At 40.4% G+C, this 26593-nt stretch overlaps 1 protein-coding gene across 2 annotated transcripts in view; it reads left to right on the top strand.

Annotated features, from left to right (window-relative positions):
* The first annotated feature begins 1277 nt into the window (after window positions 1–1277).
* LOC147152569 (interleukin-1 receptor accessory protein-like 1) overlaps window positions 1278–26593 on the top strand; it is a 217925-nt gene continuing 192609 nt past the window's right edge. Inside the window, exons 1-2 of one of the 2 annotated variants that reach the window (XM_086048551.1) lie at window positions 1278–1461; window positions 1600–1676. The gene's annotated coding sequence lies outside the window, so the exon portion shown is untranslated. Of the gene's footprint in view, window positions 1677–26593 lie in introns of both variants that reach the window. The other variant, XM_086048550.1, reaches the window with a different exon arrangement.

Genomic DNA, 26593 nt, shown 5'->3' with positions numbered 1-26593 from the left:
TTTTTGCCAGGCCCGATGAGACTGCAAAGTTTGGTGAGTTTTCGTGCAGGTTTAGGGGTCTAAAAATCCGATCATTCTGTCGGAAGAAAAATAATAATTTCTACAGAAACAATAGGGACCTCGCGGCGGTTGCTGCTCGAGCCCTAATAATACTGTCCCATCTCGCTCCTGGTGAAAACAATTCCCACTCCCGTACCACTCGCATTCTGGAGGTCAGCTACATTAAAAATGGCTGCGCATCTGTCCGAGGTTGTTTTTCCTCCTACTTAATCAATAACCCGGCACTCGTGTGCTCCTGGGAATTTTTTATCCTGTACCGTCCCAATCCAGTGATTAATGATAAAATTGACTCTCATCCCATGGGAATCCGGCGGGATTCAACCACTCCCATAAGAGACATTCAAGTTATAAACTGTCATCACAACATTGCTACAACAACAAATGGAGTGGTGGGCTAAAACTTTTGCAGAGTGCTTTAAATCACAGAAAAGACCCAACAAATGTTGTTCCATAGCTGCCCTCAATACATCAGCACCCTCCAAGTTGCATATGAACCAGCTGATTGAGTCGAGGCCATCTGTGGCCGAAAACCTCGAATAGAAAGAAGACTCAATGCTGTGTTTGTCCACTCCTTTGCTCATTAAGGATCTACTATTCATGCCAGGCCCTGCGGATGACAAAGACAGCTCACAACTGCACATTTTCACTCAGTGGAGACTAGTTTTTTCCTCTTCCTCAAAGGCATCCCTTCATCAGAATTCTCCTCACAGAAACCTTAGTCTGTTAGCCGGCCAGGGACAAATCTAAGTAAGAATCTTTCATTTGCCAGATTGGCCCACAGGAAGGGCCTATACTCGTATGTCCACCATTTGTATTATACCGTTACAATTTGCAGAGAAAGGCCACCCTGTCAGTTCGTCAACTTCAATGATTCAGGTTTTGTCTCCTGCTAGCTGCAGTTCAGTCATTGGTAGCTCGTCCTAAATACCGTTCAGACTATTGACAGACGGACACAGTTCTCTCTTTTTTTTTTCCACACTGCTCTGTCACCGGCCGCTTTTGAGTCAGTTAATGAGAGAGAGAGAGAGAGAGAGAGAGAGAGAGAGAGAGAGAGAGAGAGAGAGAGAGAGAGAGATTTGAGTCCGTTAATGAGAGAGAGAGAGAGAGAGAGAGAGAGAGAGAGAGAGAGAGAGAGAGAGAGAGAGAGAGAGAGAGAGACAGAGAGAGAGAGAGAGAGAGAGAGAGAGAGAGAGAGAGAGAGAGAGGAGACAGGGAGAGCATCCTTTCCCCGCGCGTCGTCACTTCGGGACATCCGCGCCAGCGAGAGCAGGCATGACTGATTTAACGGAATGATCACCCCCGATTGCCTCCCCCCATATCGATGTTAGTGGTGTTGTCATCGACCGAGCTTACTCAATATCGTCATTCTCTTCTTTGCTGCCATTTGTTGAGAGACTGCAGGTGTGCATGCTTTGGCAATATGTAATTTTTGAAACTACGCTGCGATTTTTGGAGATTTGCACGACTTTGGGGAGTTAATATTTGTTTTCTCGTTCTCGAACTCGATTTTTTTTTAACGGCGCTCGATCTATTCTGCAGTCCAGGGCACTGATTCCCCGCAATGCCTGTGTGAATTGACATCGTGAAGATCCTAACCATTTGGAAACTGTGTAAAGGTAAGTTCAACATTTTTTTGTTACTCATATCGATAGCCTTCTAAAATGTAAGTTGAATTGTTTTTTAATTTTATTTTGACTGACCATATCGATTACTGCCATTGCGTTTTGTCACGTTGAAGTCCACCAATATGCGGCATTAATCCCGTTACGCGTCGGATCCACTGCCCCCCCCCCCCCCCCCCCCACTAATATCCAGTACGTGGACAATTCGTGACTGCAGTATCGCCACTTGCTCCATTCTCTTCTTCAAACGTCAGTGTATGCACACTGCACAGTGTCGTTAAATTGACGTGTCTTGGCACGAATATCGTCTGGATAGTTCCTGGTGGATTTGGTCACAACGTGTGCGTCACGACTGCTGCCAGTGTGCTTAGATGTACATTTGCCCACACACGCAAGCGAGGCGAGAACAACCGCGTATTGCCACTCCACGTTATTCGTGCGGAGTGTTTGGCGGTCAGCTCTCTGCCTTCCACCAGCTGAGTGCAAACCGCCCTCCCCGTCCTACCGCTTGCCTTCCATAGTGTCTTTGGGTAAATGCTGGCTTATGATTGTAAACATGGTTGTGGATACCTAACTGTGGCAAAGACATGCTGTAGATTTAGGTGGTGTACAACATTGGTGATGAATGTGTGATGTGAGCAACCAGCAGATTATTTTTTTAAAAAGTATGCTGTACAGTATATAGGTAAGAGAATCGTAGCATCCCTTCATCGGTGATGTACGAAAGGTTCAACGGTTCATCATCACTACCCTCTCTCATGAATTTACAAAATATCCCACAGAACTTAAAGAAACACAAACTAAAAAATCATTTTCCTTCATTCAGTGTGTATGAGCATTAAAAATACAAATATCAATGGTATCTGATTCCCTGAACAAAAAGGTTGAAGCCGATTAAGTATCATAATAATGAGATACCCTTTACATTGCCACTGGACATTTTGGACTGCTCCACGTAATCACTGTGACATCTTGAGTGCTGTAACACACTACTTATGGTTGTAAGCATTATACTCTTACAACGTTGACATAATCAAAAATATTGCAAGTTTCATTCTACTTGTTTCCGACTATGTACAGTGGCAGAGCTGCATGATGGCCAGCGGTGACTCTTGATATTCTCTGGCCACCCCCACACTTAGGGGAAGTTTTTGATGTCTGTGATATTTCCGCCTTATTCACATGACACTCCCGATACTCTGGCTTAAAAAAAAAAAAAAAAAACTCCATATTTAAATAATAAATATACAATTGTTTTGAAGTCAAACTCTGTAAGAATCTGTCTTAAAGACATTCAAGTCTTAAGGTCAATGTCAGTAAAAATCAGTACTTTCACACTTTCGCAAGCAAACAACATGGCTGAGAAGTCATTGTTTATCATACCACCCACAGTCATTGTTTCATGAAATCAAATGTGCTCATATACCAAGCTTGCACACACTCATAATACAATCAGGAACAAGCAACATTTAGAATTATGAAGTATTAAGAGATTTGTGTCATTGTACTACTTCTGAAGCAACGGCAAACAAACTGCCATTATCTAGTAAATGAAGCACAGCAAAAGGTTGCCAGACACTCCTGCAATAAATGTTTTTTTTTTCTCTCTCAAAGGAGGAACATGTAACCTGAGATGGTTTCGGAGTGCCATCTAAATTCTACTTAACAAAGTCTTACGGCATTTTTATAGCACAACAGACCAGGTAACAAGTCCAAAATGAATAATAGCAGGTTACAGGACGCAAGATGTCACAGTGATTACGTGGAGTGGTCACAAATGTTTAGTATGGCAGTGTACAGGGTATCTCATTATTTTTAATATTTAATCGCCTTCAACCTTTTTTGCAGGGAGTCAGTTGCCATTGATATTTGCACTATTAATGTTCATACACTCTGCCTAATAGAATGAAGAAAAATGAATTTGGATTTGTGTGTTGCTTTAAAAGTAGAAATCCGTGCAGCTCAACTCTCTATTTTCATGTGTAGTTGAACTGACCTGGTTATTATAAGGTGAACAGGGGGCTGATATGTTAGTAAATGTTGATTCAAGCTTAAGCTTTGCCACAGGAGGTATCGAGCATCACATGAATTAATTGGTGAGTGGCAGTGGCCACTTAACATAGGCTCAGCCAACAGATACATATTGAGCTGAGTCGAGTGCTCTCACTCAGAAATTGATTTAGATGAAGATAATGTCCTCCGGCATCGACAGTGTATGACAATCATGGACTCAACAGAAATATAAACGCAACACTTTTGTTTTTGCTCCCATTTTTTTTAATTAAATGAGTTCTAAGGTCTAAAACTTTTCCACTTACATATATCACCATTTTTCTCAAATATTGTTCACAAACCAGTCTAAATCTGTGATAGTGAGCACTTCTCCTTTGCCGAGATAATGAATCCCACCTCACGTATATGTGGAAAAAGTTTTAGACCTTTGAGTTAATCTCATAAAAAAATGCGAGCAAAAACAAAAGTGTTGTGTTTATATTTTTGATCTGTGTATTTAAGAACCTCCTGGCAGTGGGCTCTCTCACTGATACCTGAAGACAAACTTATAATAACTATGTCAATTGAAAAGGGCATGACCATGCCTTTAGTGTGTACTTTTATTGACATATCTTGGTGCATACACAACATTGGACCATACTGCATCTATTTGTCAAGAGCTGTCAGTCTTCCATGATGTATGTGTAATGACGCTGTTGTCGCTGATCAACCTCCTGTTCTATAAAGGGGATTGATCCTTCTTTTCTCCTGGCTGCCTGCTTTTCTGGTACTGAAACAAACTGCAGGAATCATGTCAAACATTTGGGCAGGCCTCGCTGAGACCTTAAGCATCCAAAGACATCAAAAGCTTTCCATGCCTCTGTTGATTGATACTTTTAATTTTCAAGAAGCTGTTACCAGCTCCTGTTGGCTGTGGTTTTGCATTGAAGAGTTATTCAAAGGCTTACGAATGAAAGGGTTCGTTAATTGGGTGGGAAATAAGTGCTGTCTCGCCCTTTGTGAGGATTGATTGGATAAAGTGATACTTTTTTTTTTGGAGGAACACTAAAGAGGATGTTGAGAGGGTGCACCTCCATACTGGCTATTAAATTACATGAATGACTCTGAAGAAAATGAAAATTACAGAAGTGATCCAGATTGTGTGTAACCATAACAAACGCTGCACAGTACTTTCATCCCCGCTTGCCACCAATGATGACACGATGACCATCATGCAATGTGACATTAGAAGCGACGGATAGGGTTGCCAACTGTCCCGTATTAGCCGGGACGTCCCGTATTTTGGGCTAGTTAGGTTTGTCCCATACGGGACCTTAAATGTCCCGTATATTCACTATCAACTCTTGCGAATACAGAAAACTGCAATCTACCAATCCTGTAATATAAGATGCTTTTAGTAAAGCTTTGGATGGCGATCGATTGTCAATAACGACGGACACAGACGGGTTGGCAGCTCAATGTCTTTTACCTGTATACTTGCTCGAACATACATTGCTGGTTCTCAAACAGTGATAGCACATTACAGCGCTCCTAATGGAGACTCTCGGTACTACACATGACAGATCCTAGATCAGATAAAGCGTCAATCTCAGAACAAGCGGCAATCACTCCACCTGTCATGTGAGGACTTCTCTCTGGCAGCGCAAAATGACAGAAGACTGTTGAGTCAGTCAAAAGCAGCCATAAATATCCATAGAAAAAATAAATTTGGTGAGTCACACTCCTCTTTTACATTTCAGATTTCTTGCATCCGTTTGTTGAAGAAAAGAGACAAATTGTGGTTTCATATGAGATTTCATATGAGGTGACATATCGTCGCTCTCCTGTGAAAAACACTGTCCATTTTTTTTCATTTTTTCTTATTTTTACGTGAATGTGGTTTCAGCATTAACGTGAAAATTTGAAAAAAAAATCCAAAATCCATACATCATGCTCACACCACCGTGGCACCGTGCACCTGTCCCTTATTTAGGAGTGAGAAAGTTGGCAACCCTAGCGATGGACAACATACACATTGGGTGCAACTCCAGTTAAATCTTTTGAAAATCCAATTGCTGTGAAGATAGAATCTTCCTACCCTCCACACAGCCCTTGTTCCACCGTAAATCACAATCACTCGGCATTGATCGAACTATGAGCTATTTATTTTGGTTGCCACTGTCATGTCGTGAATTGACAAATATGGCAGCTCACATAGATAACGATGTGTCTGGATAGAAAAAGAAGAGGCACCCATGCCAAGGATGAATACCAATGTTTCAATCTATCTCTTCTACCACTTCTGTTCCAAATGGTCAACATTTTTTTTTACTTGCATGCAGAAGGTTTACATTTTACTCACTGGTTGCTCTGTGCTTGGAAATGGAAAAAAGTTCACTGCATTGATCTATCTATCTATCTATAAAATTGCAGTCATATTTAATTTTAAGTAACCTTTCAAATATCGTCTTCATGAAGGGATGGGCAACTTAAATGATGGAAGGAAGGCCACCATTTTTCATGAGCCTTGCTGAGGCGGGTGGCACGTCACTAACCAGATGCATGAAAAAATTGAGTTTTAAAAAGGAAAAATATGTGCATAAGTTACTTTTTTTTTGAACCAACGTACCAAACAGAAGTACACGTACAGTACAGAAATATATCAAGATATATATTTTAATGCTCGAATACATTCAGTATATAAAAGACCACGCCTAAACTACAAAGAAAACAAAAAACTACTGCATACTGTGATTTTTTTTCCCCTGTGCAAAGGCCTCGCTTGCATGTACATTTCCATTCAAAGATGGCGCAAAACTACTGAACAACAAACCAAAACAACCTTATAGTTCACCTTATAGTTGATAATAAGGAAACTAGGCAGTTAAAATTCGTTGAACATATAATCTGCTTCATATTTTAGCTGAAAGACACCAATTTCTTGACCTAATGCTGGACCTGGCTTCTTGCTAGGACCTGCTCTCTCTTCTTCTCTGATGGACAAGTACAGTTTTGGGGTTGGAGGCACTGGTAAGCGATGTCTGCCATCTAGTGCTGAACACTGTTATTACAATTTAAAACTGCTCAGTTACAGTTCACATTTTATTTTCAATAATTAATTAATTAGAGCCACTTCAACGCGCCCATCCCTTTTATAGCTCTTCACCAAAATATAATGCATTCTTCTTTGGTACATCAACTCTCCAAAAAATTCCATGGATATATCAGTTATGGTATATCAGTAGTGTATCAATGCTCAAGATACAAGATAGAGCATTGAGCAAAGAGATAATAAACAATTTCTCTTACCGTCATGCTTGGCAAAGGTAACCACAACTAAATTTTAAAATCATTAGTGACAAATGTATTTTTTTTTTGTCATGCTTGTTCTGAATGTCTTCTCATGTCAACATTGGCTTAACTGGTGTTTGCAGTTGCAATGCAAACTATAGCTACCATAGCCAATGGATTTTTCTTCAAATGGCATCAAATATAAAGGTTGTATGTTGCTGTGTGAGAGTTCAGCAACTGTGTAATGACACTGAGCATAATCAAGTGCATTTCAAGCGTACTCTATTTCACCATTTGTCACAGCTGAAAACAAATAACTTGGTAGACACCATTGCAAACATTGAAATGGTCATTTGTAACAGGGAGAAAATTCCCGTGTAAAATTCTCATGTGTGCCTCCTTAGCTGAAATGATCTTCTAAAGGTGGGATAAGTTACCTAAATGTACCGGTAGTTATTTTTCATCGCCAGAGGCAACTGATGTTTGAAGTGAAAGCGTTTTCTTCCTTATATAAGAAGCCCTCCACTAAAACTCATATCTCTCCAAGAACTACCACTATGACCAACATTAAAATGCAGTAACGTAGTAGCTAAAAAAAAAGTAAAGTTTTATTTCTGAAACATATGTGATACTAGTGGTGGGCGATATGGCAAAAATATCACATTACGACATTACATTAAAAATAAAATCACGATCATGATTCTTTTTTTTACATGTTTTTTTTTGACTAATCTGCCCATTTTTGACCATTTTCCTCTTGTTAAACATATAAAACATTTAAAATGTATATAAAACCCTAAAAGGAAAAAAACAACAACATTTTAAGCCAGCTAAGCTTCCTGAACAGGTTTTAATTTGAATAGTGCCAATTTTTTATCAAAATGTGCAGTGAATGTAAACATAAAAGGTAACATGACGTAAACATAAAAAGACAGCTCGTAACGCAGGTCTTGTACTTTGAAGAGTCTTTTAAAGCCCTCGTTTTCCACTGTTTTAATGGGAATCATGTCTTCAGCAAGGTAATAAGTCACTGCCTCAGTTACTTCTTTACACTGCTTGCTTGTTTTTTCATATGGAGTGCCCTTGTTAAATGACTTTGTTACCGTGGGTTGCATTAGCTTGGAGCTAACGGCTGCCTCTTGCTACCATGTGTCTGAACTCCGTTTGCTTTGGCTGTCGGCGTAGTTTTTTGGGTGCTGTCTCTGTCTCCGCAAGTGATTAAACAGGTTTGTCGCGTTGCCATCTCACATCCGAACTGAGTCCCTGCAAACTTTGCAAATAACTGGTTTGCGCTTTCTCCTCCGAGGAAAAGCCAAACCAAATCGACACTGTGGATGTGCAGTTTCTTTTCGGGACCAACTGTGCTTCGTGGTGACTTCCGCTATAGCTTCCCGCCATACAAACAAACAGGGAGGCGGGGAGTGTCACGTACGGTGCAGTGTGCGTGCTGTGATTGGTTGATCTGGTATGCGTCAGCGGCTTTGAGCCGCCATAGAGCTAAACTGTATAGAATGTACCCTGTAGACGATCAGACGATCCTTCGGCAATATGAGATCGTCAAGCACGTTAAAGTCCTTAACGATCTTACATCGTTATATCACCCACCCCTATGTGATACTGTTGATAACCCCTTTAACAGTTCTTTGAACATTAACGTGGCACTTAAAAGTAGGAAAGAAGAAGCTGTCTCTATTGTTATCCATTCCTGTTTTTGTTGCCTAACCATAGTCGGGAGACGCAAGGGAGATCTTTCTCCAAGGTTGGAGGTGCGTTTGGGGTCCCGGCCGTCGCACGTCGTCGAAAAGGTGGAGCTAGGGTTGCCAACCGTGATATTGATAATATGTGAAAATGTTCTGCTGAACTGATTTCACATAGTGAAAATTCTGATTGGATGAAAATACAACCTTCTAAACTATCCATCCATCCATCCATTATCTATACCGCTTCTCCTCACAAGGGTCGCGGGGCGTGCTGGAGCCTATCCCAGCTGTCTTCGGGCAGTGGGCGGGGGACACCCTGAATTGGTTGCCAGCCAATCGCATGGCACACAGAGACAAACAACCACACTCACAATCACACCTTGGGGCAATTTCGAGAGTCCAATCAACTTACCATCCATGTTTTTTGGAATGTGGGAGGAAACCGGCGTACCCGGAGAAAACCCACGCTGGCACGGGGAGAACATGCAAACTCCACACAGGGAGGCCGGGGCCGGGATCAAACCCACGACCTCTGAACTGTGAGGCGGACGTGCTAACCAGTCGACCACCGTGCCGCCTCTTCTAAACTATAGATTAATAAATATATAATATATGTAATATATATGAATTAATTGCAAATATCACTACTTTATTTTGAGGATCGATACTTAAAATTGAGCACTTTGGATCGGAGTATCAATATTTTGGTATTGATGTGCCCATCCCTAGTTTGAAGGCAGTCAGGTCAGCCATCCCTGCCGATGAGGTGTCTCTTTATTTTTAAGGGAGTTGGCAACCCTAGGTGGAGGTCAGTAGCCCAACAACACGTCACAAGGAGACAGGGGTTGCAATGCAGCCTCGATTTATTTGGCACACTTTTTCCTCTTGCTTCTTATGCTTCACTTAATATTCTCTCGCTTGTCCCTATCCTCTCTCGACACACCAGCGCACATGCACTTTCACTCTTTTCCGCCCTCTTCCTCACGCATGCGCACACCACACCCACACGTCACGCACAAGCTGTCACAATACCCACAACACAATGATTCAGTTCAAATGTATTGCACATAGGTAAAAACAGACGTTCGACCTAATTTAAAAAAGAAACAAAACAGTTCTTCAACGATTAAGAATACAAATATATTGAACTTATAAACAGCCAAGAATGGTCACATATACTGTAAGTAATGCTGCCAAAACATGCGCAACAAGTAACTTTTGCAACATTTGCTACATTTTGGACAAAGTTTATTTGGACTAGTACACTGTTACAGGCTTAAGTTCTTAAACTTAAGTTTTAGCTAACCAAGTCTATCTGTCTGTCTGTCAATGCAATTTGACTATGACTGTCACAGATAAAAGCAAGTGGGCAAGTGGCTTGTTTAAATTGATGGAAAGAAGTCCATCTAAGATATATATAAAAACAAACCCCATAGAGCACAGGTGTTAAACTCAAGGCCCGGGGGTCAGATCCAGCCCACAAAATAATTTTATGTGGCCTGCGAAGGAAAATCATGTGTGTTGACTTGACATGTTTCTTTGAAATTGTCTTCACTGACAACACAGCATATGATATATTGCGATCATTTGTTACCAATACCTCCTTTAAAATACAGTACATTGAAAAATAGTTGAATAGTTATTTACTGGCTTCTGATTTCAAAGCCAGTTATCCATTAATTTGTTGTGTATATGTGATAAGGCGATCATATATTCACGTATATGGGTTCACAGTCGTAACAGCCCTCCGAAGGATTACCATAACTATAATGTGGCTCGCGACAAAAACGGGTTTGACACCCCTGCCATAGAGCATGCGTCCTATGAATGATTTAATTGTTTTGTATGTTACGATACGATACATCTAAATTTAGAAGCAATAGTATGTACTTATTGCACTTCAGAGTCTGCGGACTATCGTACCCGTAGTTGATTTGTTGATGGTTGTTCACCTGCTTGGATTTTTTAAAAAGGATATTCTTTGTGGAGTTTTTATTACACAGTATTTACTGTTACCTTTTTTTTTTTTTTTTTCATCTAGCACATGTGAAATAATACATATTAAAAAAAATAAAATTGATAATTTCAATTAAAACAAAGCATTTTCTATTTTGTAAAAAAAATAAAAACCTTACAAATTCGCTCTAAAAAGTAATTAAGACTAAGTGAACAAAAGTAAAAAAGAAATAAAAGCCAAAATTATATAAATACCAAATTATTATAACCCTGATCCCCAAAAGTCAAAGCAAAGCAAAACACACACATGGAATTCTTTCAAAGTGCCCTGAACAGAAATTCTCATTAGATGTGCTGAGATGGGATACATCAACGACGTGAGCTATGAGAAGATCGCACATGAAGTTCTGCCCGTCAGAGTCGTTCAAACCTTGGTTATTTGTGTGAATTCGGAAGTGCAATTTTGGTGGATTCTGAATTGTACACACTGCATTGTTGGACTTCAAAGATTCAAATGTAAAACGTAGTTCTACATTCTCGTTACTTAATTGACTCAGCTTTGAAATCAACAGCCGTGCGCGTGTCTTATGCATATCTCCAATTTGGGTAACAGCAGTCATCCAGAAACCTGTTAAGTAGCTCGGGTGTCCTTCATATGCCGTCGGAATTACATTAGTGGTGCCTTTCCCGGCCAGAACACAGTTGGGGAAGTAGCAGCAGAGTTGGCTCTCAACAGCGTTCTTGATTTACGGACCACTTTACAAGAAGTCCTGGGGACACAGCCCTCCTTGTCCCTCCAGTATTCAATTCCAGCTGCCGAGCAAGGAGATGGAGATCGTCCATTATCATGTTGGAAGATTATTTGCATTGTGCATCCTGTTAAAACTCTCAGAAGTAACTAACACGTCTCATCATCTTAGCGTCCCAGCACATTTGTGGTTGCAGGGCAATTTGGTTGTGACACTGCATTTGGGAAGAGTTGTCATTACATCTGCATGTACGGTACACTGAATTGTACACTCAATTTTATTTTGTCAAGTGGTTGCAGGAAATATACGATAATCTTCTGGATCCTGATACATTTTTAAATTGACTGTACATCGACTTAAAAATGTATCTGGATCTAAATGATTTAATTTTGTGCAACCACTTGACGAATCCAGATACATTTTGGATGGATCCAGAACAGATACGTTTTAAAGTAGATGTATAGTCTACTTATAAATGTACAGTATCTGGATCCGATGATTATATTTCGTGCAACCACTTGACAAAATAAAATTGAGTAAATTCAACAAAAAGCAGTTGACTAACAAAGTACACAAAATGGAAACTTTGTTATATCTCTAATGTATTACATTTTACACCATTGGCAGCCAGTTTTTTGATTTATAATGAACCTGCGTGTATCGGATGAACAAATTATTATGTGCGTTGCCCCCATGTAAAATATGTCACATTTTCACTGCCCATGCTAGTGATCTTATTCTGCTTCTGCTATTTACTGTTTTTGGGTGTCCTCTTTTGAATTTGATATTTTAAGCCATATCAGTCACAAGGAAGAAACAAGGCGGCATATAGCTGAGCCTGCTATTCATGGACCGGCCCGTCGCTCTCCCTCACGAATAGCGGACATCCGCGTGTAATTGACACCCATTGAAATGCATTGAGGAAAAATAAATAAATAAATATACACCCCCCCCCCCAAATTCTTCCTTAACCTTCAATATACCCTTTCCATGAAAGACGGGAGGGAAATACTGCAAACAGGCCAGACTGTCAAGGGCAGGCAGCACTATGAGTCCCGCAGACTTACTGTGTGTCGTCTGTTGTATAATGACTTTGCAGTGAGCTGTGCACAATATTGTCCTGGAAACATTGACTGCAAATTTCGAGACCATACGATTCAGAAGTTTTGAAAGGGTGAGGAAACAGATTTCCTGAGACTTTTGTTGAGACTTTTCCAAATAATCTACCAAACACACATGTCTGATTTTATTTTTGTAATATAACTCAAAGTACAACACTGGTAGACAAGATTTGATTGTTGAATTGACTCATGGACTCCGTCTGGAGCTCTCATGAAGATGCCGGCAGTTAAAAAAAATAGTCTTCTGCTGCGCTTCGACCTTAGGTGCCAGAAAATTGGTGCTTTCAAGGTTTATGCATGCTAACAGGGAATGAAAGAGCTTTGCTCTGCCACTCAATGTGCCATTTGCAATAATTTGATCACTTTGGTATAATTTGTCCACACTCTGTTCTATTGTTATCACTACATTTGTCATTGTAGCATTGATTGATCAAAATATATAAACTGTCGTCGATCAATATTACCGGACTATGGCACATTTTGCTACTGACTTTCTGTACTTCATATGTTTGCGTATACGTGCAATATATCCTTGTGGTAATATAACTTATTATGTATTTTGTTGTAGTACAAAGAGAATAATAAAAGAACATACGAGTTGCAAATTCCTTGTGTGTTTTTGGCAAAATTTGCAAAGATTTACACTCTCCTTGAAAGCCATCAGTGAGTTTGAAATCCCACTTCTTTGTCCCGTGACCAAACAAAGTCTTCTCTTGACTGCTGGTGGTTCTCATTTAGTATAGCCAGGCAGCAAGCCTCGATGTAAGCTTGATCAGTGTTTATCAAACTTTATTTAGCCAAGGCACATATTTCAGCATCAGAAAAAAATCTCACAGCACAACACTAAGCAAAACGATTCACAAAAAGTGGCTAGACAGGGTCATTATGTGCCTTCTGTCATGTAGTGGAAGGAAAAATATTGTTTTGCCTATGACTGTATTAACAAAATATTTTTTCAATTGTCAAATGCAGTATTTTGTTTGTCAAAATAATTGACATCGGATAGTTTGCGGCACACCTGATGATCTCTCACGGCGCACTGGTTGAAAATCACTGAGCTAGATAGCACTGCTGCGGCGCCTCAATAAAACCCCAATTATCTAAAAATACCAGTTACCTACTGTTTCACATAAAGGGCCCTATTTTCCGTCTGGGCGCAAGTCTAGCGCAAAGAGCAGTCCAACTGTGTGCTTGGGGAAGTTTTCTTTCTTTTGGGATTTTGCTAGACTTTGTTGAGGTAAAAACTGGTGTAACGGAGCGTTTCCGCCTTTTTGTGCCATTGTGGGATGGAACGTAGTGTTTTCCCGGCCAATCCTCGCTACATCTCTAATTTGCATCAAAATCAGAGCAGTACGGAGCGCATGCCGTGCTTGACATGCGGAAACAGAAAATTAAACTCGCTGCAGTTTGTGCATGATAATGGCACGTAAACTGCAATATTTCCTCTTTCTGTTGATGTAGTCGACTGTGTCTGTAAACGTGCAATTGGAGACTGCCTTGCAACTCCTGATCGTCCATCTGTGTCTCCCCCCCCAAAAAATAGTGAAATAGCGGTGCTTTGAAAATATCTTTAAGATGATAATGATTAGAATTTGTTCAATTAATTCATTTCTTCAATGATTCAGAGGGATTGTCCCACGCTGGTGTCATATTTATGAATGAAATACCATGAGGTCCACCACATATGTTCGCGGATTCTTTCTGCCTGCGCCTCGATTATGTACAACAAAATCACATTAGACCACCTGTGCTGCAAAACAGACCACCTGTTAGCAATACAAACATTTTGTCAACTTTGGGTTTATTGGGGGTCAGAGTCGGAATAAATTCTAAACACAATTTTTACATACACTACGGAGACAATAAGGATTATTTATTGTGGATGGTAGGGGTGGCAACTGGAGGGTCAAGGCATTGGGTAAAGGGTTGGCTTAGCTGCTACCCCTTGCAACCCTGTACACCGTCTATGCCCTTGACCCAAAATGGGTCATTGATTTAGTTGCATTTTATATGCAGATAATCCCCTAAAGCAGCGTTTCTCAATTGTTTTCAGCTATGACGCCCCCTGGAAGAAAACAATATTTCCTGCCCCGCAAATACTCTGTAAATATTGTCTGTAAATAAGTACACTTTCCATGACTACCTCACAAACCGGCCACAGTATGTGAGGACACAGGACTGTGTGTCTGATGTGCTTCTCTGTAGCTCTGGGGCGCCGCAGGGAACTGTCCTGGCTCCCTTCCTGTAACCCTCTACACTTCAGACTACAAATACAACACCCCTACCTGTCACATGCAGAAGTTCTCTGACGACTCTGCGATTGTCGGCCTCATCACAGACTGAGACGATCGGGAGTACAGAGAACTTACTCGGGGTTTTGTGGACTAGTGCCTGCAGAACCGCCTCCAGATCAATGCTGGGAAATCCAAAGAGCTGGTGGTGGTTTTCTGCAGGCGCCAGTACTCTCCACCCGTACCAGTGAATATCCAGGGAACAGATGCTGAGAGTGTCTCAATTTACAAGTACCTGGGTGTTCATCTGAACAATAAACTGGACTGGAGCGACAACACAGGAAGGGCCAGAGCAGACTCTTCCTACTCAGGAGACTGAGGTCTTTTGGGGTTCAGGGGACACTCCTCAGGAACTTTTATGACTTGGTGGTTGCATCGGTCATATTCTATGGAGTGGTCTCCTGGGCAGGCGGCATCTCGGCCCGGGACAAAAAGAGGCTGGACAAACTGGTGAGGAGGGCCAGCTCTGTCCTGGGCTGCTCCCTGGACTCTGTGGACTCAGTGGGGGGCAGGAGGATGATGGCTAAGCTGTCATCAATGCTGGAAAACCCCGCCCACCCCCTCCAGGGCACTCTAACAGCACTCCACAGCTCCTTCAGTGATAAACTGTTACACTCTCGCTGTGCAAAGGAGAAATTCCGCCGCTCTTTCTTGCCTGCTGCTGTCAGACTGTTTAACAAGAACATTGGGTAGTCTCTACAAACTGGCGTACATTAGTGCAATTGTGCAGCAATGCTCTACTTTATATTCACTGCAGTACTGTTATTTATTTGTACTCTGTACTATGTACAGGCCATAGGAGTGTTTCTTTATACTCTATATGTAGATGTATGTAAGTGTGTACATACATGGGTATATGTGTATATACATATATACTGCGTGTATTTACATAGGTTTGTTTCCGAGTGTTTGTTTGCTGCTAATGTTATACGGCTACATTATGCCGCCGTCTCTGTGTGACATATATCTTTTGCTGCTGTAACACTGAAAATTGGCCCATTGTGGGATCAATAAAGGCCATTTTATCTTATGTTATCTTATGTTATCTTATCTTGTCTTATCTTTGGCATAACATTGTATCCTTATTAACATTAAAGAAACAAAAAAAAGTAAATCTGCTGAATAACTTCATTCTCTCTGCACACAATGAGAGCGCCTCTACCACCTACTGTAGTGGATGTGCAATTACACTTTATTCTAGTAGAGCAAAAGGACTACCCTAATGTAATTGACCAATTTTGCTTGGGGAATCTTTACTCCCCAGAATCTTGTAGGGTAGACGCTTGAATCCCCTAGGTGCCATGAGGATAGCTGTCATGGTTGCATTTCACTCTTCCCACCCCATTCGATCCCTCCATTTATCCTTCTATTACCTTTCACTTCCTCCCTGAAGCAATGCCTACAGAATTTCCCTCAACCGTCTAAGCCTCCTTCCTCGAATAGCCAACAGACAGCCCTGTGCATTTGTTGTCCCTGACACCATGAGGGAATAAACTAGGATCTTGTTAGCAGGCAGCACAGGGACTCACAAATGGATCCACCTCTCCAGAATTTGCTGAACCTTGATTTTTTATTTTTATTTTTTAGCCTGCATGGTCACTAACAGCCCCTAAGACATAAAATACAAATTTGATGCTCTCTACCAAATACTAAGCTAATGTTCCATATTTAACTATTTGGTTCCCCATTCTGCTCATTCTGCAGATGTAATGCTAATTTTGCATTATCTTGGGCCCAACTGTGCATAAATAATTCAAATCTCATTATGAAATCACACCATCTGCTGCCTGTATGTCAGTTTATAATTTCGTAAGTTGTAATAATGGCCTGGCAATGCGTGTTCAGCAAATGAAGAGGTACGTTAGCAGATGTTTTTGATCAGGTATGTTTAGCAAATTACAAAATGCGAAAAGGGGAAACTATACTCTTGCAACTTAGTAAGATCGACTGTATGTTGGTGTCTGTATTCCACAATGGTGAAGTTAAGTTCTGCTTGTCATAGAAAAGGAACCCTAATTTCAATAAAACTGGGATGTTTTGTAAAATGTAAATAAAAACAGAATACATTGATTTGAAAATCCTATTTCATTTTGAACACACTAAAAAGACAATATATTGAACGTGTGTCATCTTCCAAACCACTTATTCGGTACAAGGTTGCTGCTGAGGTGCTGGAGCCTATCCTGAATTACTACCACACAACAGATGTCAACTTAATGATTCATCTTTCAAGTGGTATCAAATTAAATTAAAATGTAAAGACAACCGCTGTTATTCAAAACAACGGACAATGTCAGTAGTTTCCAGAGAACCCTCACCTGCCCGCGCGGAACGCATGCTGGGGGCTTTCATACTGCAGACGCAACACATACATATTCAATTTATATCCACATACGAAAGAGGCTCAGGTCAAAGTTGAGAATTATCCTATTCACACTGCATGAAAAAAAAATGCGTCACATAGAGGCAAAAAAAAAAATCTGAATTGAGCTGCAGTTTGAATTTAGCCGATTGTTGATGCTTTTATAGGTGAACTGTTTCCCATTCTTGCTTGACCTCAACAGTTTGAGATCTCAAACAAATAAAATAAATGAAAAAAAAAGTTTGAACATGAACTATTTTGTCTTTTTTTGCCTTTGTAGTGTATCCAATTAAATATTGGTTGAAAAGGATTTATAAATCGTCTTGTCATCTGTTTTTGTCTAAGTTTCACACAATGGCCCAACTTGATTGGCATTGTGGGTTGTAGTTTGGAGCTGTAAACACTGATTGTTCTGATTGTTCCAATATGGGGACGTGTGTGCAGGATAGTAATAAGTAGTTTTCTGTAAATAGTTGGATATACAATAAAAGCTAGGCAACACAGAGTAGTCAGAAAATTACCATATTTTGCGTACTGTAAGCCACCACTTTTTTCCTAGGTTTTGAACCATGCAACTTATATGAAGGTGCAGCTATTCTGTGGATTTTTCTTCCACCGGTAGGGGCACTCTAACCAGAATTACAATACAATACAACACAATTGCCATTAACAGGATGTGACTGCAGGTGGAGGAGTTGAACAGGTAAGAGCGCCATGCACTAGGTTATGAATTAGGTGGTATACGGAAGTATAGCTGACAAACTTAAGTGGCTGCGGGCAATGACATGAAGATAGATAATTTATTTTCTCTTGGTTCTGTTCCGTTTTTTAAAAGGCACTGTTAGGAAAGAATCTGCTCAGGTACATACATGTACATTCACAGTTTAAAATTGTTCTGTGAAGGCAGTAAATCTCAAATTTTTCAACAGATAAGTGCTTGTAAACGTTTTTTTTCATTTAAAAAAAAATCGATTAGGTACGGTTTGTATAAAGGTCTGATTTATAGTCCGGAAAATACGGTAATTCAACAACAACAACAAATGAACAGGACACAGTAAAATCTCGTTCCCTGGTGTCCTATTTACACACCAGTCACCTGGAGGCGTGTTGTTTCAGGGATTATTAGATAATCTCAAATAGAATACTGTAATTCTGCATTAACACCGAATAACGGTGTGTCTGTCACCCAAGCGGTTTTAAGATGGACGGGTGGGTGATGGAAGCAAGAAAAGACAGGCTTTACAGTTTTGATGTTTGTTTTACAAACCCCAATTCCAATGAAGCTGGGAGGTTGTGTAATATGTAAATACAACTAGAATAAAATGATTTGCAAATCATTTTCAACCTATATTCAATTGAATACCCTACAGAGACAAAATATTTCATGTTCAGACTGATGAAGGTTATTGTTTTTTTGCAAATACTCTCTCATTTAGAATTTGGGTGAAGCTTGCCTGCAACAGGTTCTAAAAAAGATTGGATGTTGAGGAATGCTCAAAAAACACTTGCTTGGAACATTCCACAGGTGAACAGGTTGATTGGAAACAGGTGAGCGTCACGTTTGGGAGCAATGTTTCTCATTGTACAATTGCAAGGAATTTTGGGATTTCATCACCTACAGCAAAAATACTAAACTATTTGCCTAATCACCTTATAAAGCTGTTATATTGAAGTTTTTCAAAATAACGAACAAATACAAACACTAAAGAATTTCAAAGTGGCCCTTGCATCCTTCCATTTTTCTGTATGCGGCCCCCAAATGAAACAGTTTGCACACCGTGTTCTACACGTTACAACAGAGTGGCTTCGTAGTAAATGGGTGCGAGTACTAGACTGGCATGCCAACAGTCCAGATTGTCTCCCATTATGAATGTGTGGCACATTATGAAACACAAAACACGACAATGGAGAGGCCGGACTGTTGAATAACTGAAGTAGTACATTAAGCAAGAATGGGAAAGAATTCAACCTACAAAACATCAACCGTTCGTGTACTCAGTTCCCAAACGCCTATTGAATCTTGTTTAAAGCAAAGGTCACGTAACACAGCGGTAAACATGCCCATGTTCAGCTTTTTTTAGAATGTGTTGCAGGCATCAAAATACATAAATACTTGAAAAAAAAAGTTGAGCAATTTTAATATTAAATATGGTACCTTGTCTTTGTACTTTATTCAATCGAGGATTTGAAAATCATTGTATTCTGTTTTTATTCACATTTTCCATAATGTCCCAACTTTATTGAAATTGGGGTTTGCAATATTATCTTGTAGATGTCAACTTTCAAATTAGTGGAGACAATTGCGATTGGGTGAACCCACCTCCTTCAAAAGCACCTCGCTAAAATCAGCTCTCAGTTCACCCTTGGCACTTTGGTTGATCAGTGTTTGAACTTTGATGAGGACAATGGAGAAACAAAAGGCAGAGGAGTGACAATGTGCGAGTATAAAGGACGTCTGCTACCTGTCCACATTGATGTTTGGTTCTCCATGGGCATTGAACACTCGAACGCATGAGTCACAACTGTTCAGATTTGAACACATACAGGTGACAGAAAGAGAGAGGGAGCAACTGAGTGTAAAGAGCCATAAAATCCTCATCTCAATTAACGTCTGGGGAGTGCTCGTAAAACCTCTGTTGCCTGTTACAGAATTGTTTGTGTGCGTGTGTGAGAGGTGTTCCTTGGGGTTAACTCTGAGAGTCAACAGGGCACCATTGCTCCTCCTCAGCCCTCATCAACAATTGAGTCAAAGGAATTGACTTTTGGGTGAGCGAGGAGGAACTACTGTTGGTGAGAGGTGAAGGCAGAAGCTTGAGTGGACAAAAACAATTTGACAATGGGATTAGGGTGACAACAGCTGATTGCTATGGCGTTTTTCTCTCAAAGATGCCGTTTGTTTTTTGTTTTTTTATTTAATCCAAGTAATTTTGGGAGGGCTCATTTCTGGATAGGTGTAAAATGCACCATTATATTTTTGATTTCATTTGATCTCTTCTCTAAAGCGCTTTGTTTCTCAACTGAGTAGGAAGATACAGATTAGTACTCTGGGAAACAAGATGCTATCATCTCACTTTTCGACTATCGTCCCGATTTTCATTTGTCATCAGCTGCAAACTGCATGTAATAAGAACGTCATCTTGAGTGGATGGGCTAAAGCTTTAAATTCTCTATCTTATGCCCATCTGACAAACTGCCCCAGATGACAGATTTAAAATTGAAGCAGAGAAGTGAATTATATATATATATATATATATATATATAGTCATCTGTAGTGAAACTGGGGGTCAGTAGTAAGTGTGTAAATAGTTAATAGCGACGGGGAGCAATGCCTGCATTGCTCCTGCTTGCCTCTAGTGGCGCCACATCAAATATTTAGGTTATTGTCAGGTTCATCAATTTGACATTTTTATAACACAACACAAATGAAGAGGAAAGACACTCAATTCTTTGTTACTAGCTCGGGAGGAGAACGGAGCGATAGCACGATTTCTGCTTCCCGCTGTCCTCGTGAGGAGAACGCTCTATGTTCCTTCTGCGTTCCTTCTGCATTGTTTCTGCGTTCTAAACCTATTTCTCCGTTCCCTCTCTTTTTATTAACTTTGTGGGTGAGAAATTACTGTTTTCATGCAAGCTGTTGGAGATACGAGAACTTGGTTTTCTATGTGTGTGGGAAAGAGATTACGGTGTACATGTGTCAAATCATTACACTGCAAAAACCTTCAGTCATATTAACAACTTTGGGTCTTCCTCCTTGCTTTTCCTTCTTGCTTCGTCTTCACACTTTCTCCTCGGATGGTTATAATAAATATAGATATGAAAGCAGAAGCAAATTCTTCATTGCAAGCAAATATAACATCATTCTTATATTTAGTTTACAATACAAGTATATATAGTAAACAAAATAACTCAAACACATTTAGCATATTCAGCAAATGTGTGATAACTGTTTAAACATTATTCTTAGTTATCCCTAGGGGATTTTGATGAAAAACCTTGTTAACTGAAATATGAAGATGCTACAATAAAATGAGACCTGAGTTCTTTTACCAAAATAGAGGTTAATAGTTTGACCCAAACACACACAATTCACACTTAACTTCTGTATACGGACAATGTTTATTAACTACAACTAGTGAAACATACGAGAAATATTACGATATGGCAAGCCTAAATGAATGTAAAGAAAAAAATCAAATCAAATCAAAAATAAGTGGGAGGTAAGGGAAAGATGGGACGTCTCATAAATGAGCATGAGAAGGTGTAAGGATGACTACAATGAAGGTGAAGGACCTTCACTCATTTGCAGATGGGGAAAAAAAGGGAAAGGAAAAAGAAAAAAGGAGGCAGCTGGAAGCAGGACCAAAAGCTTGGTTGGGTTCTCGTGGGCCTCGGACCAGTGCCGTCTCAGAGAATCGCCAGGATCACCCGGGGATGATTCTGCTGGCCTTCAAGCCAAGGGCCAAAGCCGGCGTGTTGCTTTTGCTCCCAGAACCGGATTTCGGCTTGCCTGCCACATATGTGTGGTGGTGGAGATTGAGAACGCAGGTTTCCGGGCAGACTTGGCACGGATGGGAGCACAATCAAATATCCAAATAGATCTTGAAGGGAGTGAAAGAGAGCGCTGAGTGAGTGAGCTGTTGAGAGAAAGAGACAAAAAGGTGAGGCCTTTTTTATCTATTCCAGCAAGTAGAGTGCGAAGTGTCCGCCCCTCAGCTCGAGTTTCAGGTGAGACACAATTCGTGGCACTAAAGTTAGATTTGAATTGAACTTTTTAAAACCTTTGTGCATTTCACAATTTATAACTTGCATCAATTTTCATGCTTCAGCTGGAAACATCTCATTTTGAATGTGTCCGAAGTTTAGGCGACAAAGTTACTGTTACTACTGTTATATCAAAAACCTGATCAGGAAAATGATTATTACCATAGAGAAGCAGATTCATCAATGCAAAGTTAGCAGGATAGGCACGGTAAACAAGACACAAACATACATTTGAATATGTTTCATTTCAAGATAACAATATTCACCAAAATGCATAGAGAGTTTAAAGCTGCAGTTCCCATATTGACCTCTTGGGGTCAGTCATGGTCCAGCACTGTCATGTTCATCGGGGTTTGGCCTCCTGCTGAGTGAATGCGGATTCCTCCGACTTCACACTGGTGAGGGCTCAAGAAAGTCTGTTTCAAGGATATTCAAATCCACAACACATTGTCTAGAGAAGTTCCACAAGTGACGAAAAGTCTCTCCTTATCAGGAGTTTGTTTAATTCTGATTGCTAGCATGTCTTTGTCAAATGGCAGGGATTTCCTGGTGATTCAATTGTCTTGAAGTGAGACTGGAGTAGACTATGTGGCAGTCCTGGCTGTCTCTTATATCCAGGGGAGGGATATGTGGTCCGTGTGCAGCATATTTGTTACACATCATACATTACAAACATACAGTGCAAAATTAAAATTAACAGTTAATGAAAATTAATGAATAACTCGGTGGGTGAATGCAAATAATGAATACTATTACTTTGGGAAAGAATAAACTAACAACAATCCCATAATTATGAATAACTGTTTTCAAAATGAAAAAAGCCCCTCAAGGCATGCTGGGTAGTGGGTACTCCTTCAAACTAAACAAGCATGGGAGTTTGCATTTTGAGTCTTATCAAAACACAGCCTATTATGTGATTATTTTTTAGGAACAGGAGGTTGAAATTATGTGCGTTTCACAAATTTTAATGAAGTGCAACATAAAACTAAGTGCTTTGTTTCAGTACAGGTGTATGCCTTTGATTGTTTTAGTTCACCATGTTTTCATGAAAGAAAATCTTCCGTTTTGTGCATAACGTGATGGCATTTTGAGTTGTGATCCTATCATGCACTTTTTGCTTGGGGCGGCATGGCTCAGTGGTAGAGTGGTTGTCTCCAAAGATACTGGACCTCCAGTTGCTCCTGATGCTGCGTCATAGGTGAATGAGAAGTCCGTGTGAAGTGCTTTGAGTACCTTGTAGGTGGAAAAGTGCGATGCAAGGCAAAGCTCATTTGGCACTTAACCACACACTGCACATTGGAATCTTCCTCTCTACCATTTCAAATAAAAACTAATTATATTTAATTAGAGTCATACTGTAATTTCAAATGGCTTGTGTCATTCTTCCACACTGTTGCTGGGCGGGGGTTTTCTGGGCACTCCCTCAGTAGCCACGGTTGTTAATATGGCTCTGTGTTATCTTGGACACAGGAAACAGCAGAGGAACTCATTATTTCAAAACAAATGATTCATGCTGGTTGTATTCTTGCCAAAGCACGATTAAACTTGTACTTGTGTCCGAGATGTGAGTGCGACGACTTGTCTTGTTTGCCAAACGGTCTTTATTGCAACTTCCTTAACAGGTGTACGCTTTCACTTAACCTATTAAGGACGGGAGCGCATAACCGTGTTTCTACCACTAGGGTGCTATTGCGTCTTTCTACCCTGAAAGCCGAGAGAGCGTACCAGGGGCGGAGCCATGGGCGGGCCTGGGAGTGCACAGTGAAAAAAATATATAATTTTAAATTTTAGTTAAATTATTAAATTATTTTTGAATTTGTGTTTTTTATTTTATTGAATATTAAGAATGGCATAATTGTGGTTGTCTAAGGAAGATTTGAACTTCATATTCAGTTGATCATTTTATTTGAATATACGATGTGTCGGGATTGTGTAAGAGGATTGTGCTCAATGAGAGAAATATTCAGGCCCACCCTGATTTTTCCAGGCCCACCCATTAGCCACGTTCTGGCTCCGCCCCTGGAGCGTACACGCCATCATATTTTTATTATTTAATTATCGGTCTCTCAACCAATAAAATGCATCAGGATATACACATGACGGTGTCGTAAACCCGCAGAGGATGTTCCGGAATTCTTGCGAGTTGTAATGGCAGTCGCCCGTCGATCGCGGGAGCTCTGAAATGAGTAATGGCAGTGATATAGACGACACGCTCGTGGACTTTGAACCAGTAGAACCAGTAAAACGTGACATATGGTTAAGATATATTGTTGTAGACAATGACAATATTGACTGTAACAGAATAAAGGATGGTAATTACCACTTGATTTTTTACATTAAAAATAGTGCTTCTCTTTCACTGACATTTTATTTTTACCTCTTCAATTGAAACAGTCAAGATGAATAAACTCGGTCGGGCCTGTGTACAAGCCACATGTCTAATGTCTCAAAATCTTTTGGAATCATGTTTCTGTCTGCTACAGGGGCTGAGATGAATTATTTTGTAGGTGTTGAATTTCTGGGAAAACTTCAGGTTTTCAAGGGTAATTCCAAAGACGACCTTAGGCTTTGGGAAGCTGTTGAGCCAGAAGCTTTAGGCTTTAATGGGTTAACTGATACTTTGCGACACTGTTGTAACATTGTGTAGCAGTACGGCATAGGCCTGCGGCCATATGCTACAGAACTGTACAGTATTTCCCACAACAGTCAGCCTATGTTTTTGAATAATAAATTTTATTTTATACCATTTGGTCGAGATTTAAAAAAAAATGTTTCCCTGTGTTATAAAACAAAGTGCATCACGTCTTTTACTACAGTTTTCAATCGTCACTCGTGGGCGTTTAGGCTCCTTGTGAGGAAATATGGTTGGCACTGCATTTGGTTTTAACCGTTGTTTATAGCCGACACCGTGAGCTCTCTCGTGAGACGAGAGTGCAGCTGCGGGTCTTTGAGCAGGTGGACTCTTCCAACAGCATCCAGTGTTTTATTAACTTCTCTCTTTAGGAAACCTTTGGAGGCTTACCTTGCTTTCTTTGTTCCCCGTTGATTGAAAATTACATTCAAAAGCCACACAGTGCATTTTGACATCCTATTGGCTGATGCTAGTAGCAGTTGTTTTGCTTTGCTCGGCAGAGGGCAGCAACATGTCATCATCCCAGAATGCATTGCGCACACAAAAACATGGAGACGTATATGCAAACAGTTTCCACAAAATGTATTAAACTGAAAATTATTTTCAAAAATGGTCTTATAGTTGTATTACTAACAACTGAATAAATCACATACAGCAAACATGTCATTAGAGTCGGAGTTCCTTTTAAAACCTGGTGTTTACCGCGTGTGAAAGCTTATGTGATTTTGTATGTGCATTATGTGCATTTTGATTGGCTGTCCTATGATAGAAAATTTGAAAATCAGTGGCTGAGTATCAGCAACTCATGAAAAGTAGCTGCCGAACCCCGCACACTTTGGGAGATTTCAGGCACGATGCGGCGGCTCAATGGGAAAAACACTTCTTATCTTATCTTATCACAGAGTGCCAACAGTGCAAGATGAGAGGGACATTTTTGGTTCGTAACTATGAGTTGACTAATTTTTAATTAACCTCAAGTGAACTCATCCGACACATTTCTTGTTCAGGACACCCCGTGCTTGTGAAATGCGGTGCAGTTGCCAATTTGTTGTCCAATTTTTTAACATGTTTTATGACGATTTGCTTTGTCAAGGTTCCAAAGTAGATGCAGACTGTTCTTTCAAGCTGCAGTGCAGTAGATTAATCAGAAGTATTCACGACTGCAATCAATGTGAAATTGTCTCGGAACATCCCGAATTCATTAATGCCTGGCCGCTCACAAAGTAGATGATGTGGTGCAGTATGAGTGTGTTCAGTCTGCTACAGTCTTGCCAGAGCTCGGGCGGCCGTTTCCCGCCAGCTGTCGTACTCCTCTTGCACGGCTTACACTGGCTGACTCTCCTGGTGATGGCAACTCATCTCTCCTACCTCTCTGGGCTGTGCACACTCCACATTTGATACTTTGAGTCTCCTTTCATGCGTCAAGCTCAATTTGCTCACTCTGTATATTCATACACTGTATACAGTAACATGGCTGCCTTTTTGGTGTCTTCTACTGTGCTAAAGAAAGAAATGTATTTCCATGTATTGCAAAATCATCTTTGATCTGCAGTGCATGCTGATGGGATACTAATGTCAAGCAGTTCTCGTGATTAAGTAATTTGTTCTATCTTCCGTCCAAAGAAAGAAACGTCAGATTTTGTGCTAATGTTGCAGATTTACTCCAAACCCAGAACTAATTAAAAAGACGATTTCAGAGTGGTACGGTGTTAGCTTTTCGGAGCGGAGGTAGGGTTAGTTGCAGCTAGCAAGACACTGACGACAAAAGGCCTTTTGAAAAGGAGAACGCAGGCTTGTCGCCGTATTTGGCTGCTGGCCAGTTTCGCATGCCTCCAAAGGTCTCAGGGGCTATTGTGGCCTTTCAGAGTTCTTCTTAAAGGCTTTCTAACGCAGCTTTGTGAAAACGTTGTAAAGCATCTTTGTCATTTGTCCGAAATAAGAACTGGAATGCCCTCGTAGAGCATGTGGTTGAGCGTTTATTCTGTCCTCAAAAGCAGAGTTTGTAGCCCCAAAATTCAAAACTGTCTAATTTTATGACTTGCCTGCCGTCTCGTAT

This window comes from Filicampus tigris, chromosome 1, assembly GCF_054856515.1.
Source record: "Filicampus tigris isolate MCC_2025a chromosome 1, RoL_Ftig_1.0, whole genome shotgun sequence".
NCBI lineage: Eukaryota > Metazoa > Chordata > Actinopteri > Syngnathiformes > Syngnathidae > Filicampus > Filicampus tigris.
This window is presented reverse-complemented; position numbering and strand designations above follow the sequence as displayed.